This window comes from Ailuropoda melanoleuca, chromosome 8 (assembly GCF_002007445.2).
Source record: "Ailuropoda melanoleuca isolate Jingjing chromosome 8, ASM200744v2, whole genome shotgun sequence".
Classification (NCBI taxonomy): Eukaryota; Metazoa; Chordata; class Mammalia; order Carnivora; family Ursidae; genus Ailuropoda; species Ailuropoda melanoleuca.
Genome location: NC_048225.1, coordinates 38,258,161 through 38,277,517, shown reverse-complemented (window position 1 = coordinate 38,277,517; position 19,357 = coordinate 38,258,161). Strand labels below are relative to the sequence as shown.

The 19,357-nt window shown below is 45.8% G+C and overlaps 1 protein-coding gene across 7 annotated transcripts in view; it reads left to right on the top strand.

The window, feature by feature from the left end:
* The first annotated feature begins 15,373 nt into the window (after positions 1–15,373).
* FAT3 (FAT atypical cadherin 3) overlaps positions 15,374–19,357 on the top strand; it is a 671,276-nt gene continuing 667,292 nt past the window's right edge. For all 7 annotated transcript variants that reach the window (XM_002920733.3, XM_019801263.2, XM_034666166.1 and 4 more), the window contains exon 1: positions 15,374–15,858. The gene's annotated coding sequence lies outside the window, so the exon portion shown is untranslated. The remainder of the gene's footprint in view (positions 15,859–19,357) is intronic.

Here is a 19,357-nt window from a genome sequence, read left to right as displayed (position 1 = left end):
ACATTTAATATAAGATTGTAAGGACTGATAATGGTATAATATTTTCCCAGGAATACACTGAGGGACTCTGTCTAACTTGGGTGGTGGATATTACTTAATCCATCACAGCGAGGTAACGATGGTAGAATTTCAGGCATCTATGACAGACTGGGGGTTAGGTATAATCTCGCTGTCCTACACAGGCAGTCACCTACTTTACCTGTATGTAAAGCAATTATGATGCTAAGGATACAAAACAGTCCCTGTAGTTATTTTTCCTTATCAGTCATCACCAATGGAGGGTGATGCTAAGGGCTGCCAGGAAGCCTTATAGAAATGGTGATTAAATCTAGACTTCAGGACCATGTCCACCTCTGTGCTCTGACAACATCTTTATGCTGTCAGGACTCACTCAGTGCTCCTGCCCGTCATTATTGTCATTAATATCATCCTCCCACTAGTAAACGTGTACTCAGCCTCACTGCCATGGCAGCTCCCACAGACCTGAAGTGTGAAGCCGTTTCTGGGCTTCTACTGGCAATCGAATTACAGCATAAGCCATACCAACTCTTGATCTGTGAAAAAGACAAGGATCTGGATGCCACTGTGCTTTATCAGGCAGAAACACACATTTGCTTTTATGGAAGAAAAAATTTAAACGAAGGAATAAATGACTTTTTATGTTCGCCTCTAATAACTGTAATTTTTTCCTCTAATTTTAAAAGTAAAGCATGGTCATAGAGAATTGGGAAAATTCCAGAAAGACATTAAAAAAAAAAAAAGACCATCCATAATACCACTGCCTGGAGATAATCACAGTTAACATGTTAGTGGGTTTTTTTTCATGTTATTCTTACATATACATAAATACATATTTTATATCAAATTAGATTACAGAGAACAGATGCATTACTTTTATTCATCCTTAATATCGTGGGCATTAACCCAGATCATTCTCATTAAATATTCTTGAGGAACATGATTTTTATGTATCTATGCTAGTCCAACAAATAAATTGATACCTTTTCACTTTAACATTTCTGGTTATCACATTTGCTATCCATGAGTCAAAAAATACAGGCCTCATTTTAAGGATATTCACTGCTAAGATGTTAACCTTCCATTCTCAGTGTTTGCCATAACCTGTGTCCCCCAGAAAGGAGAGCCTGTGGCAGACAGTATGTGTGCTATTTATTTATTGGAAACATAATTCCAAGAAAGAAAGAGCCGGGGGTGGGGGTGTGGAGAGGGGGCCAAGGCGAGAGAAGCAAGCAAAGAAGGAGAGCCCACACAAAATGCATTATCAAACTGGTCCCCACAGTGTTGTACAGGAAACTGGAAAGACTGGAAAGAAGAAACTTTATCCACAGGTACGCATCTCCCGTTGGACAAAGATATACAACACAGTGTTAATTCTCCTGCATTTCAGGGTTGTACACACATGGACACCAGGTGGAGTGCCTTGTCACCAGCAAGACACTGGCAAGACCCAGCCTGCTCGGGTTGGGTCTGCATGAAGTTGTGGGAGCTGGTGCAGAGGGGCAGCTGGAAAAGAGACAGGCAGATCTCAAGCAATGCAGAAGAGGGGTCTGCCATAACGCCTCACCTCCTCTGTGTCTGCAACTTTGTGACTATTTAAAACACAAACCAAGATATAAAGAAAACCCCAATAAATGTTTAAAAGAAATATTTTACTGTTAGTCTTAGAATGTCAGGAGATGAAGGGCAGGGGGAAAAAACCAGAGGAGAGGGTTTTGTGTATCACATCCTAGTAGGGCATTCACAGCCGCCTGCCATTCCTTTCCTTCAAAATCCTCCTAAAAATAACCACTCTGGGATGCCTTTCTTTATTTATTCTCCCTGAATGAGCGCTGTTTGCCTGGTGCTCCCTTGGCATTTTTGCACTGCCTTCATATTGCAGTCATGACAATATTGTGGGATGGATTCTCAGTTTAACAGGGTAGAAATTCCCAAGTATGACTGTTCAGCCTTTTATATACATGTATGTACTCAAAACTGTGAAGTAATCTAAAACAGAATTTTAGAGCTAGGGGCACTTCATTTCAATACATAAATAGTATCAAATCCCCATCCTGTAAATAGCAACATTTGGGGCAGTTCTGTGGACAAGGAGATAAATTTGATACAGCAGTGGGGCTGGGAATAAGGTAGCACAAATATACAAATGTTTTATCCAACAAATACTGTTTGATCACCTACTCATTCATATTAAGTACAAGCAAGATATACACAAGAATCAGGTACAACCCTCTATTTCAAATGGTTTACAGTTGAAAAAAGAGCATTCTCTGCATTTGTTATGAACTCAAAGTGCTCCTTAATCGATATTAATTAATTAGATGTTTATAGTAAATAACCCTGGGGAATGGGTAAGCCTTGGAGCTCTGAATTAAGAGAGATGTAGCTTCAACTTTGGTTTTTCCACCAGTGGTAGTGGTGTGGTGGGTAGGCCAAGCCTCACTCCACTCACGTAGGAATGAAAATAGGGATAATATGAACTTGGTTGGGTTGCCAAGAGAATAAAATATGTAAAGCACTCAGTACATTGCCAAACGTATAGTAATTCAATGAATGTTAACTTTATATTGTTTTGATTTCACATTGAATTTAAATGCATTGTTCAGGATTATATGCCATACCCAAGACTAGAACTCTTGCGTTCTGCTTCCCAGTCTAGCGATTTTTCCTCTGAGATATAGCCGTGAAGAGTATGGATCCTGACTCCAGGCTTTCAACCTTAGCATCTAGCACAACATTCTGCATGTAATGGATAGTCAGTAAATACTGTTGAATAAGGAACTGGCAGCAGACTCCAAGTCAAATTATAGAGTTGCTAATGTATAATAAAAATAAAACGTATTTCAGTGCTTTGCTTGGCATTGCTTTGGAGAATATTAAAGATACCAAACATAGTTTGTTCTCTTGGTCAACCATCTGGTGACAAAAACTGTAGGTGCTCGGATCATGAACAAATCCTTCAAGGACACATTTGGCTTGAGCGGAGTGGGCCTGAGCCCAGAGATGTTGAGGAGATAATGCCAGTTCTCATCATCTAATCAGGTGGAAAGCAGGAAGTGATGGGAGTGGCAGAGGGAAGCAAAGGCTTTTTGCTTCGGGCTAAGGAAAGGCCCATGGCTGACTCCAGAGCCCAGACATCTGGGAAGGGGGAGCAGTTCCTGGATCACCAGGGTCTGACTCAGTGGATCTGCAGCAAACATGGTATATCCATGCAGGTGGGAAAGGTGCAAGTTATTGAAATCCAGTCCAACTGGAGAAAGACAGGTGCTTCTCTGAGAAGGAGCCAGTGGGATGGAATCCATGTCCTGAAATGTTTACCTGTGCTTATTCTCTGGCAAATAGTTCTGGAAAAACATCCTGTTGGAATTTTTCTATTTCATAACCTGAGTATTGCTACAGTGGACTTCCTAGTCACCATTTGTTGAGTATCTACTGTATGCCTGGGACTATATATATTACCCCATTTAATCCTCTCAATTCTCTTACTTCCATGGAGCCCTGGAACTCAGGGTAGGGAATTTGTTTGTTTTGCTCACCATTATATCCCCAGTGCCCAAAAAGTAGCTTCTCAATAGGTTTTGCTGAATTATGAAAAGAATAGAGAACATTATCCAAGCCTACAGCTCAGAAGGGTTAAGTGACTTGCACACACTAGGAAATGGGGTGTGTGTGTGTGTAGAGACCGGAACCCAGACCCATCAGATCGCAAGTCCTGCCCTCTCAGCCACTCTCACTGGTTTCCCTGTCTTCCTGTTTCAAAGCAGATTGTATCCTGCCACCATTAGTGCCCTAAACACTATCTTCATCTTGTCGCTTCTCAACTAAAAATCCTCAGTGTCTCTCAGCCGCCTTAAGATGATTTTTCAGACTCCCTTGCCTAGCATCCCAGGATCTTTAAAATCTGATCTTCATGTTATTTCCCACAGTAAAGTTCAAGCCCAGGATTCTCACTATCGCTGGAACAGGGCTTATGCATTTCTGTCCTCGATCTTACTCCCTTTATATTGGAAATTACCAATTCATCCTGCCCACCTCTCTGGATCCCCTCCTACTCTTTAGGAAAAATACAGTTGTAACTCCTCAGTCAGAAGCTTTTCTGACTATCTCAGTATGCAATAATTTCTCATTAGGTATCCTACTCTCTAGGCAGTTAGATAATGTTCCTTATGATTCCCAGTCTTTATTATATACCTAAGTCTCTACGACTCAACTCTCCTTCTATTGAGAGGAAGGAACATGGCCAGAAGCAAGCAAAACAAACACTGTGTCTAGCATATAAGGATTATTGGTTGAATGCTTAATGCAACTATTTTAGGTTACACTAGCTAGGTGACATACATTTAATATATACTTATATGTATATGCACATAACATATATACACACACACATAACATTTATATATATGAGGTTATTGATTTAGAACAAAAAAGGGCTAACTCTCATATCTCGATACAGTAAAATATCCCTTCCCTTTCCTCTAGGGTCCTTTTGCGTCCGTCTTGCAGAGCAGAGACTGTCAATGTTGGAAGCTAGCACGCAGGGTCAGAGACAAAAGTGAGACAAATGCAGGGTCACATCAGCCTTGAGGCTGGACTGGCGTTCAAAGATCCTGGCCAAGATTTCAAGCTAGCTCCCTGAGAGAACTGTGGACTTTCTGAGTGGCAGATTTTGCTGCAAGGTTACTGCTGATGCAGTTTCTCAGGGACTTCAACAGGGACATGACGGAATGCCACTCAACGTGCCAGCCAAGTCGGAGACTGGCATGGTGAAAAGCAAGGTTTAGAAAAGACTGTTATTTATGCACCCTTGTTAATGCAAAACCACAGTGATGCTCTTCTCATACTCAAGATGGGAGGATCATTCAGACTAAATACCACTGTTTCTTCCAAGTTAATCAGTTGTTAGGGAAATGCTAACGAATCTGGCTAACTATGTGCCGCCTTAGAGCGGTGGTAGGGAGAGGCTCTCTCCTTCCTGCACTGCGCATGCAACCACAACAGATGAAAAGCTACCCAAGTCCGTTCTCAGGAGGGCCGTTTCTAACCCTTCCCGGGCAAGAGAATGATTTGTGCTGAGTAGTGGCTCTGCAGCAGCTGCTGTTCCTATTCCCAGAGGAATCCAGTTGCTCCAAGGGGGAAAAAATACCACTGGGAACAATCCCCTGAAGACTGTTCAGGAAGCAGACCGGGGCCCAACACCATGTGAAACAGAGACACACACCTGAGCTCCAAATAGCTGCTCTGGAAGGTGCTGTTCAATTAGTCGTTCACTTAACAAAAAAAAAAAAAAAAAAAAAAAAAAAAAAAAAAAAAAAAAGGTTTCCTTTTCTCTGAACTGTAAAAGCAAGTTAGGGACCTAGGGATACTCTGACAGCGAAAGCCCCTCTGGAAAGGAAGCTGGTATAGGTAATACACTGCATTCAGTTACTGCTGACATGCTCTCGGGCCCAGTGAAGGGGACTAGATAGCTAGCAGGATGCAAGCTCTTTGAGGCAGGAGCTATGTCCTGTTAACCTCTAAGCCCTCCGCTTCTGGAACATTACAGACACTCAGGAGTGTTTATGGAATGCACTTATGCTTGCACAGGTCAATAAATGGGCTAATAAATGAACAAAAGTAGTTGTCTTTTCCTATCTTGGTTCTTCTTGAATATTAGCCCAAGATTATCAGAATATTATTACAAATCCTCTACTGTGACACTCAAATTTACCATAATTAAAACTTAATGTTTCCTGAATTCTCTACAGCTTCCAAACACTCTAACCATAATGGACTAAAGCATGCATGTTTACTCAGAGTTTTGAAATAAAACATGCTGCTCCCCGCTGAAAAAACAAAAACACAAAAAACACTACAGAAGCAATTACGATGCGACCTCTGAGTGTTCTTTGTCAACATCAAGACTGGGCCGGCTTCCTTGACTGTGACCGCTCATAAAAAACGATCTGCGCTCCTAACTTCAGGAACCGGAGGATGCTCGACAGATTTGCGGGAGATTGTCACACTGCTCTGGCCTCTCCGCTCGCTTCCAGGAGCAGCGCTCCAATACCTTGTAATGCCATTACTGTCACTCCCCAACAAGCTCAGAAATATGTACTGAGAAATGAAATTTTCTTCAGACATTCCTTCATCTAAGCTTCCCAACTCAGAAAGATAGAAGGTTCCACCAAGCGAGTCAATTTTGTCTTAAAGGCAAATAAAAAGTTATTGGCATGAGGTTTCAAATATCTCAGGGAAAGGAATACCTGTAGCATGGCTGAGAAAAAAAAAACAAAACAAAACCTCAAACAAAAAAGGCTACTGGCTTTAGGTGCAACTTGAAGAAAATGAAAATACTCTCCCTGTAACTCCTTAAGCATTCTCTCCTTTCTGGAGGTGCCTTAATCCGGGTCGGTAATCTGATTACTTCTTAAAACCAAAAGGGTTGCTTGTAATCACTTGCCTCAAAATTCCCATCTAAAGGCTTCAGAAATCGTGTGCGCCTGAGACTACGATGGCAACAACACACGTACGGTGAACAGACTTAACTTCCAGTTCACATCCATGCACAGCTGCACTTAAGGCGAAGGGAAAGTCAAAGCTGCTGAGGCAACAGCAGGGGAACCTGCCCCGCTTCTCCTAGTGCGTGTGATTCTACGGATGGGCGAACGCACCCACCGTGTACTCAGACTGCGCCGCGAAGCACTTCGTTCTATCAGTCACACGCCAGATCTCAGTGGCACGAAATCCTATGAACCCGCGTGTAGAAAAGAAACCTGTGAGACAGTGAAGTACGATGCAGACACTGATCCTCTTCCCTCCCCTTGTGGTTAATGTCCCCTGCCTGGCAGGTCTCTGGTTGGCTTCAGCTGGAGGGGAATAGGCTAGAACACTCTTAGGATCCTGTGGATGGTTTTACCACCAGCTGTGCTTACCTAAGCAAAATGAATTGGTTAATTGAAGCAATTACCTGGCAATTCAAGCCCAAATACCTCCCCAGGAGAAGCAAAGGAGGATCATTTGGAGTTTTTGCCAAATTAGGCTAACGGAATACAACCTGGAAACCGACTGAAAGGTTGAGTTAAAGGGGTGTGGCACTTCTGTCTTTGGGGGACACAATACCAGGCTTCACATGGACTTACTCTGAACTATGAGCACATATGTATATGTTAAGAGTGAGGAAGATCTGTATACTGGAATTAAAAATTTAAAAAAAATTTTTTAAAGGTACACCTGAAACTAATATGACACTGTATGTTAACTATACTGGAATTCACATTTTAAAAATTAAAAAAAAAAAAGAGTGAGGAAAATCTAGGTTAGCAGTTCTCAAATTTTAACAAGCATCAGAATCACCAGTAGAGTTTGTTAAAACTCAAATTGTTGGGCTCCACCTCCAGAATTACTGGTTCACTAGGTCTAGCGTAGGGCCTGGGAAGTTTATTTATTTATTTGAGAGAGAGCAAGCGAGCTGGAGCAGGGGGAGGGGCAGAGAGACAAGCAGACTCCCTGCTGAGTGTGGAGCCTAACACAGGGCTCCATCCCAGAACCCCAAGATCATGACCTGAGCCAAAGTCAGCCACTTAAACGATTGAGCCACCCACGCACCCCATAATGTGCATTTCTAACAAATTCCCAGTTGATGCAAATGCTGGTGGTCCAGGCACCACATTTTGGGAACAACTAAGTTAGTCTTCTCTATCTCTCACTCTTTTTCTCAAGAAGATGAAAACAATGGGAGGCTTCCAATGGCAAATTACATTTCCTCCCATCCCTTGAAAATCCATACTACTACTAAGATGTATTTGTTCACTCAACAAGTTAAGTGTTTTGTCGAGCATCCACCGTGTGATGCTTACCTTGTCGATACAGAGATAAAGACCAGTGTTTATCCTTTAAGGGGCTCCCAGTCTGATGGAGAGATGGACACAGCCAGATGAAGATGAGGATGAGGCAGTGTGAGCAGTGATACCATGGAAGTAAAGACCGGGTGCCACTGGGAACACAGAAACTCCACCTGGACAAGAGGTCGTCTGCTCCTCTGCGCACAGTAGGTTTTCAGTGTATGAATGCACTGCTTCTAATCAGCCATTATATAGATACTCTATAGTGACCCAATCTGCCCAATGGAAAATTTACTGAAGAAGTAGCTCGTTTCAAATTAACTCCTGAATCGGAGCCAAAGGAAAAGAACTTTAATCACCACAAATCTGGTTTGAATTTAGGCTGGCAGATTTTGAAATGAAAAAAACAACAACAACAACAACAAAAAAACCTGAATTCTATTATCAACTCCTTGAACGTGCTACTTCCTCATAATCAGTAGCTTTTTCACTTTACTGAAAAGCAACTGTACTGGGGAAGTAGTTATTTTCGGGTGAACAAAGTTATCAGGTATGAAAATAGATGCTGTTCTTCCAGCTTCCTTTGACAACAGCCCTGGGCAGCAAGGTGCTGCTCACAGTGGCATTTTTGTTATGCAAAATAGTCTGATGAGGCTCATTTTTTAAGAACTACACACATTCATGGCTAACATGTGGCCTGGTGAATGGAATAGGTACTAGCTTGTTTCGCTAGAATATTAAAAAAAATAAGGGTAAATAGATCTTTTCATGGACTCAAAATGAAAAAGTTGGGGGGTGTTTATGTTCCTTCATTTAGGACAATATGCCAATATCTATTTTTAATAATAGTTTGCTGATTCGATTCAGACCAAGTTAAAAAAATCAGTTGCTATAAGTTGTTCACCAACCTCTTAGAAAGGCTTTTTCCTTTGGTTTAGGGGGCTCCTTAGTTTAGATGGATTTCTTTTTAAGTTTCATTTCTTCATTAGTCAAAGAAAAAAGTAGAAGACCACATACTCCTTCGTTTTAGCGAGTAGACAAAACTCTCCATTCTGGGCCAAGGCGACTTTTTGAAGGTATACTAGGGAAGTAAGTAAAAACAGTAATAGTAATCAGCTGTGACATGTAGGCAAATTAAAAGATAGTGAGGCAGATAAACTACTTTCCTAACTCTAAGATTTTATGGCACTTACAATAAATGATTACCTCCCTTTTATATTACATAGCAACTTAACCTTTGATTGGTAAAGGAACGTCCTAATTTACAAACGAGTAACATTCTTAAAGTCTGTAAGCCAGTTGTTTCAAACTCAGAATGCTTTTCCCACAGAAATGTGTTATAAATTGTGGTCTACCCAGATTATCCCTCATAAGCATATTCATTCACAATTTATCTATTGTACTGAAATGTAGGGGCAGATAGTACGTACCCATAATGTAGAAATAATTTTAAAAGCTGTGATTTTGAATAAAAAACTAAGGTTTCATCTCAGGATACTTGAGGAAAAGAAGGTGTCATAAGAGGTCAAAAGGGTAGGTGAAAACATTCGGTGAAGATGTTCAAGTGGGATCCTGAAACTATTAATACTTTAGTATTTGATGCCGTTTGTCACTTATAAGATTACATCAAAACATGTATCTGGTGCAGCATTAAATATCCTGTTTACATATCGGCCACGGCGAGTGTTAAACCTTAGCTCCGTATAGCTTATAAATACACTTTACAGAGAGAGGAATGAAAAGTCCTCTTTTCTGATATGGTTGTAATCATCAAACATACAACTTGAAGCATTCATTTGTAGCCCTTCTCTCTGTTGCATTTTTTAATATGATCATCTGGTAAATGGTGACTTCACTGATCTACAGACCCAAGAGGGCAGATATCTAGATATCTTATAAGATTTTGCTAACCATTGTATCCCCAGCACTTGCAGAAAGCTGCTTCAGATTTTTTTTTTTTTAAGATTTTATTTATTTATTTGACAGAGATAGAGACAGTCAGCGAGAGAGGGAACACAAGCAGGGGGAGTGGGAGAGGAAGAAGCAGGCTCCCAGCGGAGGAGCCTGACGTGGGGCTCCATCCCATAACGCCAGGATCACGCCCTGAGCCGAAGGCAGACGCTTAACCACTGTGCCACCCAGGCGCCCCCAGAGTATTTTTTGAATGAATGAATAAGAAAAAAAAAAAAAGGATTGGCCTAAACGATATAGAATTGTGTTAAAAATACGGATGTTTTAAAAATGAGTGTCTGAAATTACATTTATTATTAATCTCTGTGTAGCCAAAGGGGGGAGAGTCATAGCCAAAGATTGGGGTATAAAAATAAATTTCCCCAAGGACGAGAACAGTTGGTAAGATAGTTTATTTGGTGAAAATCAAGTAGTTAGGTCTGTCCAAGCACGTTTAGTTGTTGTTTCAAAATAAGGGGGATTGGGATCCATCAGCCTTTAGGATAGTTAAGAGGCAAAGAAGGCCCCATGCAGGTATAATCAGCGGTGTGCATACCAATGGCAGAGCAGTAGAAGTCCACACAGTGTGCAGGTAATAGGTTGGGTGGAAGCATTATCTGTAGAGAATCAAAAAAGAAAATTTAAAAAGAAAAGTCAGTCTGCTTTTTAGTATTACTATATACCTGCAATTCTAAAAAACATCAGTGATAAAAATATTCCTCTGTAACAAGATCTTTTCCAGTCTAAGTACTAAAAAATCCTGCAGTTACTGTTGTTTTAATTTAGTTACTGTTGAATTTTTATTATTTATTTATTTATTTACTTACTTACTTACTTACTTATTTTCAAAGATTTTATTTATGTATTTGTCAGAGAAAGAGAGAGAGCACAAGCAGGGAGAGCAGCAGGCAGAGGGAGAAGCAGGCTCCTACTGAGCAAGGAGCCTAATGCGGGGCTCCATCCCAGGACGCTGAGATCATGACCTCAGCTGAAGGCAGATGCTTAACGACTGAGCCACCCAGGTGTCCCCAGTGTTGTGTTTTAAATTATTTATCTTTACTAAGCTTTGTAGTTTAAGTGGAGGTTGATTCAGAGAACTTCTAGTTGCATACTGGGTCCCCAACAAAGGTGGCTTTGCCTACAAATGCTTGTTTTAAGAGTGAGTTCTTAAGAGTTTGGGATTATCCAAGTTCACTTCAGGAACCCCTGCAGTTCTACAGATTCCTTCCTTTAAATAGCAGATTTTGAAAAGCAGCGTTAACACAGTAAGTAACAACTTGAAGAAATAGAACTTGAGTTCTGGGCTAAAGTTTTTCATGCACAATATTTTCCTTAATCTGGATTCTATGGAGGGGACTTCAGAGGCACTTGGAACCTACTGACACAGATGCAAAAATGTGTGTGTGTGTGTGTGTGTGTGTGTGTGTGTGTATTTTTAACAAGAGCTTCCATAAGTTTTATCAAAGAGGTCTGTGACCCCAAAAACATTAATAGCCGCCGGGACAAAGTATATCCAATGTATCTTTTACATTCTTCCATGTTTTATAATGAGAAGGAATGAACAGAAACATTTTTCTATAAAAATATTTGAGTTACAATTATAGTCATATTTGAAGTATATGGTATATGTCATCTTCATTATACAATCTCATTTTGCAAAAGGTGAATTTGAAATCTAAGGAGTTTTAAAAAGAGGGGCAAAAAAGGATGAATAAATGTTTCCACCCACTATGTATATCTGCATCCTTACATATGTGCAGATATAACGGACTGCATGATACTGAATAACTGGAACATCATCATCTTGCTGTATTTGAATAAAAGTCTGCCCTGTAACTATGTGGATGAGAAAATGTCATATCAGATCTGGGATTAGAATCATAAAATTTTAGCATGGGAGGGATAGTGGTAGAGTCTGAAACTTTGTTCTTGCTTCGAGCACTGACTTTAAGCTCAGAAGATATAAAATAGTTGCCTTATGATTTGTCTCTAGAAGAATAATAATAGTTGAATTGCATTAGGTACTTACTATGTGTTGAGCACATGCTTTTATGAATTATCTCATTTATCCTTAAAATAATCTTACCAGGTAGATCCCATTATAGGTCCTATATTAGATATAAGGAACTGAGACTTAGGGAAGGTAACTTAGCCCAGATAAAACAGGTTGAAGGTGGAAAATGAGAATTCTAACTCAGTCTCCCTCCCTCCAGGGCCGGCTTACTTACTGACCACCTTAAACTGACTTCCTGTTACAGCATCACTTGATTGTATCTGTTTTCAAAAATTTGCATTACCAGAGTTCTTGACAGCACCTACCCTTTGATTAAATACTTTCATTGAGGGAAATTCTACCACTTTCCTCAAGAGCCCACTGTGGAAACAAACTCTTCTGTAAAGGAAACCATTACTGAATGTTTGTGGAAGGTTAACAATAAACCAGGCACTGCCTCCAGTATCACACTAGACAATTGCTTCCCAGATCATTGACTTTATGAACACAAAAACAAAATGATTGGGATTAACAAGAACAAATCTGGGCAGGATGTAAGCGATCACAAAGAGGAGCCTGTGTGTGTGTGTGTGTGTGTGTGTGTGTGTGTGTGTGTATGCGTGCTATAGGGCATTTTGAAAAATCGTTGGACTGTTCATTGATGTAACTATTTTTTTTCTTGATATAAATATTTTGGATTGGTGGCAGTAGCCAGGTGTTTAGCCTGGGGGTGCCAGAAAGTAGAGCCTGCCTGACACAAGGACTTATTGAACATACTTCACCGGGGAGTGTGGTGATTCCAGGGATGGAACAAGCCGAGGATGAAGAATCACTACAAGGATGTGTTATCAAGCTGGCCGCTGATTTAGGTGACCGGCTGCTTAATTCAGCAAGACCATCTACGGAGCGCTACATTACGCATTTCAGAATCCTTTGTCAGAAGATAAAAAGGGGAACATTTATCCATGGGCCCCCATATCCCACTAGGCAAAGATTTACCACAGACTGTTTAATCTCTCATGTTTCTTTGTGGGTTTTAGTCTACACCAAAACTTCAACCAAGGAGCCTCTGGATGGAGGAGAGATGCAAGAGAAGCCTAGAGTGAGGCACTGTCAGATTGTAAATGTGTGAAGCTGGCTGAAGCCCACTTAGAACTGATTGCTCTTGCAGTGCCTAAAATAGACAGGTAGGCTCCGAGAATTTGAAATGGTACATGGGAAGTGCGAGATAGAAAGTAACAGTATTTTTTCATAGATTCACAGTTTTTCATTTGCTGGCCTCCTTTCCTATGCGGACTTTAATGTCCTGTATATGCTATTCACTGGGTCTAGCAGAAGAGTCTCCAGCTTTCATTATATGTTCATTCTTGTGATGAATATTCATTGAATGTGTCAGGCCTTGTGTAGGGAACTGGGGATAGAAATATAAATATGATAAAGAGATTCTCTGCTGTCACAAACCTACTGCATTACCAAGTCTGTGCCTACCACAGTACTAGCACACAATAGGCATTTTAAGGGAAGAAAATAGTCTTCTAATGCAATCAGTATTAAATGAGTATGAAGTACTCTGGATGTCTTAAATGACCAGAGGGATGTCCCACTAGACAAACCACTCTATCATCCTTGCAGGAAATCTCTTACCCACTGGCTATAATGGCTTATGTCTGCCCTGGGAGTAAAGCCTGTTTACTTTATTATCAATGTACTGCCTTGGGAGAGGGGAGGCTGAAATTGAGACAGATTTCTGTACTTATTTGTAAGGTGCCTCCTAGACATAAGAGAACGGTCTGAGGAGCTGGAATCCAGGAGCATCACCACCACCAGCAGCAGCAGACGCCACACCTACACACACCTGGCAGTCTTCCCAGGTAGAAGGTGGAAGATGCCCTGTCTCGTTGCCAGCGCTCTTCCTTGAGCATCCCACTGGCCAAACAACCACCAGCTGACTCTACCCAAAATGCCTGGTTTCAGGAGCAGAAGCACTCAGGTGGGAAATACATTGATTCATTAACATCTCTGATACACAGTTAGCTGCTGTCCTGTTGTCAGAGGAAAATGCCATGCCAGAGACATATTTATATGTTGATAAAGTTTTCAGTGCCTTCGGAAGATGCTGAAATAAAAATGAAATCAGGATAAAATTATTCACATGATCACATTTTGGAGGGCAGGTAAGTCTTCCTAGCCCTGAGAATGGTTTCCCTCACTGGAGACCCATCTTCTGGCCTTCTGTGACAATGAGGCCTGAGGTTACATCATGCTGATTACCTCTGAATTATCTTATGTATGGGGAGCTGTCAGTGTTCTTTAGTATTCACATTAAACTCTCAGGGCAGGGTGACCAGAGCTTGCCGGTACTTTATGGAGCAGTCTAGGCAGCCAGGCTGCGGGAGGCTTTCAAGGGGAACTTTCCACCTGTGGGGAGTAGTGGGGCCATTGTGTGGTGGCACTGGGGCAGAGGCCCCAGACTGGGAGCTGGAAGGACAGACAGATAAACTCAGTTGGCTTTTCCAAGGGCTCGGTCTAGTGAGGGAGCACAAAGCCCCCCAAGTAACAACCCCCACTTCGCACCCCAGAGAGAATTTCATGGTTCAAAAAGAGTAAGGATTTTTTCCGGAGAATAGATGTGCAGGCCCAGGGCGCCTCTCCCCAGGGTGCCAGTGGTAGAGTGGGGGAGAAAGCTCCTGGGAGAGAGCATCTGAGGCCACGCGCCGGCTTGTGTGCTGCTTTACGGGACAGATGTGCGTTGCTGTGTGTGGGGAAGTAGGTGGGGAGGGGAGGCGGGTGCTAAGACTGCCTCTCTGCTTTCTGGGGAAGAAAGGCGGAAGTGCGAGGATACACAGAGCGGGGGAGGGGGGGAACCAGTGTAGGCTCCGCTGCATCAGAGTGTGGACGTGTGGGTGTGGCCTGCGAGTACTAGGAGGGGTGCAGGCGCAGAAGTTACTGGAACAGGAGTATGACAGGTTGGAGCTGCAACTCAAGCCGCAAATGAATCACTCATTCTCTTCAGAGTAGCTCTCCTTCATTTCTACAAAAACGTTTAATACCATTTGGGGGTCAGAGAAGGAAGGAAGAAAATGCACCCCGTTATCTTTTTAGTAGAATACACCCCCCCCCACGGGGAATCAGATGACCCCAGGATTCAAACATGCTCAAAGTAGTACGTAGGAGCCCTGTCTGGGAAGCACTTTTGGAATCTAGGCGCAACGTGTGATGGTTTAGTCTTCACGCTAGGAACTAACCCTGGGATATTAGCTAAGCCATTTTAACCTCGACGTGCCTCAGTTTCCTCATCTGCCCTCGGAGAGTAACGTGAGCTTGATCTCTGCGCGGGGCAGTGGTGCTGATCCGACTGAAAGCGGTGTGTGTGCGCTCCCTGAAGCCGGCACCGCGCTCTAGGCGAGGCAGGAAGGCACCGCGGTGTTATCCTCGAGCCCCGAGAGACTGGTGGGGGAAGACTCGAGCTCTAAAATTAGTCCAGCTTCCAGGCCCGGCGCCGGGAGCGCCCTCCAGCTCGCCGCGCCTCTCCCACAACCCCCTCCCCGCCCGCCCCCTCTCCCCCCGCGCGGCGCTCCGAGATCGCGAGTCAGCCCGGACGCCGAGGCTTCTCTCCCCCTCGCCCTTTTCGCTCGCGGTTTGGGAGGAGGAGACAGCGAGAGAAAAGCGAGGGGGGCGACGAGAGAGGGGCTTGGCTGTGCGTCGGCGTCGGCTGTGATGGGGTTGCTGGGAGCAGCCAGGCGGCGAGCAGTAGCGGCGGCGGCGGCAGCACCGAGCAGACACGAGAGCCGGCCCTGCTCCCGGCAGGCTGCGCTGTGATCTGGGCTGCGGATTGGGATCTCGCGCCCCGTCCCCCTCCTCCCGCTGCCGTTCTCCTCCTCCCGGCTCCCCTCCTCCGCCTGCGAGCCTCCGAACGGCGAGCGCCTCTGCCCGCGGCTCCAGTCCCGGAGAGCGCGCGGCGGGCACTGCGGCGGCGGCGGCCGGGTGGTCGGCTCGTCCTGGGCTGGAGCGCTCGGAGAGGAAGACCACGGAGACAGCGCCTGGTGGAGCCGTGGATCACCGGCGAAGGCAAGGGTGCGTGGGGATTTTAGCGTGATTATTTGGCTGCCGGGTGCACCGGATGAAGCGCGCCTCCAGGAGCACAGCTCCAGCTGCCGGTGCAAATGGGCTGAGAGGTGGGCTCAGGGAAGCGAGAGCCGGCGGAGCGCGTGGGGAAACTTTTCACCTTGTAAAGTTCCTGCCTCGGCACGGCTCCGAGTCGCCGCCGCTGCCGCCGCCGCCAGGAGGGAAGAGAGGCTCGGTCCTGCGGCAGCAGCCGGGAGGTTGGCATGGAGAGTTGGCCAAGTTTGAGGCTGAGGATTTGGGGAGGGCCGCGAGGAGGCTTGGGTATCCGGGCACCTATCCCTGGGTCCCTCAAGCCCCGGACGCCGGTTGCAGGTGGATGAGAGAATCCAGGCGGCTAGCCTGTTTGGTAGCCGGTGCCTGTCGGGTTGCAGCGGGGATGTTCAGATGCCGATGGATGCACTTGGGCGACCTGCAGGCGCAAGTTGGGTGGTGGTTTGGCGAGGCGCAGGGCGGAGCAGGGGAGCCAGACCCACTTTAGCCGGGGAGGGGAAGGAGGTTCTGGACTGTCTGCAAGTCAGCGCCACGCTTGACTCCGGCTTGCGGGGATCACCGGCAGGGTGAAATGTTCTGAGAGGCAGCGGCTCTCGGACTGGGGCGACAGCTTTTAACAGAGTGCCGGGGAGGGAGGATTTTTCCTCTTCTACAGGGAGAAGGAAGCAGAGCGTCTAGGGAGAGTGCATGATTTTTGGCGGGCCGGCTTGCACGCGTGAAGGTTGCTTGTCTTGAGAAGAAAGCAGCGCGGGTCTGACCGCCCCGGGGGTTCATTGCCTCCCTCTCTGCGTCGGGAGGCGGGAACGCGAGGGCGCGCCAGCTCTGCGCAGGGGGCCCCTTCGCGGGTGGGTGTGGATGGACCCCCTAGCCGGGACGAGTGTGGGTGCGGGGCCGGGGTCGGGGTCTGAGGGGAGCGGCCAGGAGGCAGCGGAGACGGCCGGGACCGTCCTCGCGCGGCGCTCCATGCGCGCCAGGATTTCGCCAGTGGGGGTCGCTGAGCTAAAGTGCATCCGGCCCCCGGGTGTGCGCGAGGCGGCGAGCCCGGGTATTTTTAGCGGTGCTGTGGTCTAGTCCTCCCTCCCCTCTTCCACTGACTTTTGTCGCGCGTGCTTTCCGAGATGGTTAAACATTGACCTGGATTAAGGCTTCGCGGAAAGCAACTTTTATTGTGCACTTTCCCTGCTCCGCTGTCGTGGGCGGCGGCGCGCTTGGGGCTGGGATGAGGGGGTGGCGGGAGTTTGGCCGCGAGCTGAGGGAGCTTCTAGGGTAGCCTGCGACAAGAGGAAAGGGGGGCACCCCCGGGATGTGTGTATGTGTGTGGGGTGGTGGTGGTGGTGATGGCATCCTGCGGCTGCAGCTCCTTATAATAATGGGGGCCAACCGGGCAGCGGAAGGGGTCCCTGAATGGATGTGAGGAGAGCGAGGCTGCGGTGACCGGGCGAGATGGCCCTGGGGGGCTAGGAGAGGCTCCCGGGCGGGAGAGGCGCCAGCGGCCGGGAGCGTGGGCGGTCGGCGGCGGTGGTCGGTGGCGGCGGCGGGTGGCGGCTTGCCCACTCGGCCCGCCTGGGCCCCCGGCCCTGTCTCGCCACCGCCGCGCGCCCACTGGGACTCCGCTTCGGATTTGGGCGAACCTGCGGCAGCCGCGGCGGGAGGGAGGGAAGCGCGGACCGCGCAAATGATGGAAGAGTCTTTTCTCCTCCTCAACCCTCCTCCCGCTCCTCCCCGCCCCCAGACTCCGGCGCGTTTGTTTTCCAAGTTGGATCCCACTTCCATTTACAAGTGTCAGACAAACCCGCGCGAACCTCCCCCACTCACCCTGGCCCCAGCCTGGCGGGAGAGGGGGCGGGGGGCGAGCTGTCTGCGCGGCGCCCGGGGCTGTTCGACGCTCCCACCCAGGGCTCGAGCAGCCCGGGTTCACCTCGGTGGGTCCTTGTTTAAAAAGATAACACGTAAACAAACAACGAAACCCAGACCGCTCCTGGCCACTTTGTATTCCGCCGCTTTTCTCTAGCTAGCTTCGGACGTATTAATTTTCTGGCCCCAACGCTTGTCTTTTCAAAGGCGAGTCGCGGGCGGTGGGAGGAAGGGGGCGGGGGAGCAGGCCGACCAGTTCATCACGGTGTTTTGTGCTCCTGGCTTTGTTGCTAGGATTAGATTCTCCGATTGCGCCCGGGCCGAGTTAAAATACATGCAGAGGCTGAGAACCGGCCAGAAAGACTGCAGACGACTTTGCCTGGGATCCAGGCGGCAAGTTCAGGTGGTGGAACGGGAAAGCCCGCCATCTAGGAATTGAGGACTTGAGGTGCCCGTTTGTCAGTGTCGACTAAGGAGAGCCCAGATTTTGTCTCTACCTTCAAGCACTGAATTTAACTCTTAACGTTTACCGAACGCTTGAATGCTCTTCTGGTTTGTGACGTGAAGATTTGAATCTGAGAAGGCAGGGAAGGGAGGGGATGGAGGAGGAAGAAGGAGAGAAGAGATTGAGAGATGGAGATTCTGCAGAATCCTGGGAATTGCACAGAGGCAACTGCTCCTGCTTTTCTTTCTTTTTTCTTTTTCTTTTTTTTTTTAAGTTCTTATTCCTAAATTGGAGCGGTTGAGCAGTGAGAGAATAAAGAACAGCCAAGAAAACCAGGGCGCCAAGAGACAAAGACAAAAAAATGCATAATAACTTGAGCGCTTTGATGTGCTTTTTTTTCCTAATAGGGTTGGAGTGGGGGAAGGGTTCTTAACATTTTACAAGGAGAAAAGTTGTCTCTTAGAATTAAACCGAATGCTGATATTTAATCATGAATCCGTGTGGTTGCCTTTTTGGAACTTGGACAATGAATGGTGCTGGGGGCCAGTTTCTATGCACAGTGCACTGGGATGAGAAAGTTCCCAGAACTGTCCAGTTATAATGTCTTCATATCTTAACCACACAGAGAACTCCACATGAAAGGCAGCTGGCTCAGAGATCAGAAATCAGTGGCTGCTGGGCTGACTCCATCTCTTGTGGCTGCAGGATTTTCACAGCCAGTGTTTGTTGACCAGTGACTGGCTATCAGCATCCCCACCCTGCTTTTTCTTCGCCCTGCATTTTATTTATTTTGGTTCCTGGCAGAGCCATTTTGGGAATTTTTTAAATAGTCAGGACCCAGTCTGTTTGTTAACTAGCAATTACAGTTGTGCTGAGCTACTCAAAAATGAAATGAGTAGCAATAAGCAGAGTGGCTGCCCACTGACCTGTATGCTATATGGTTATTTTGCCAGCTCACAGCTTTTTATAAAGCAGCTCTTCAGGCTGCTCGCAGAAGAACATTTTGATGTGTCAGGTTATGTTATCCTTGCTTTCTTCATATGTTGCAGAATGACCTGCTGTAATCTGACTGATGAATTATGTTCAATAGAAAGAAGTAGGCAATTACGAGCGAGGAGAGGATATTTAGTCATTACCAGCTGCCCGGAGGAGTGCTCC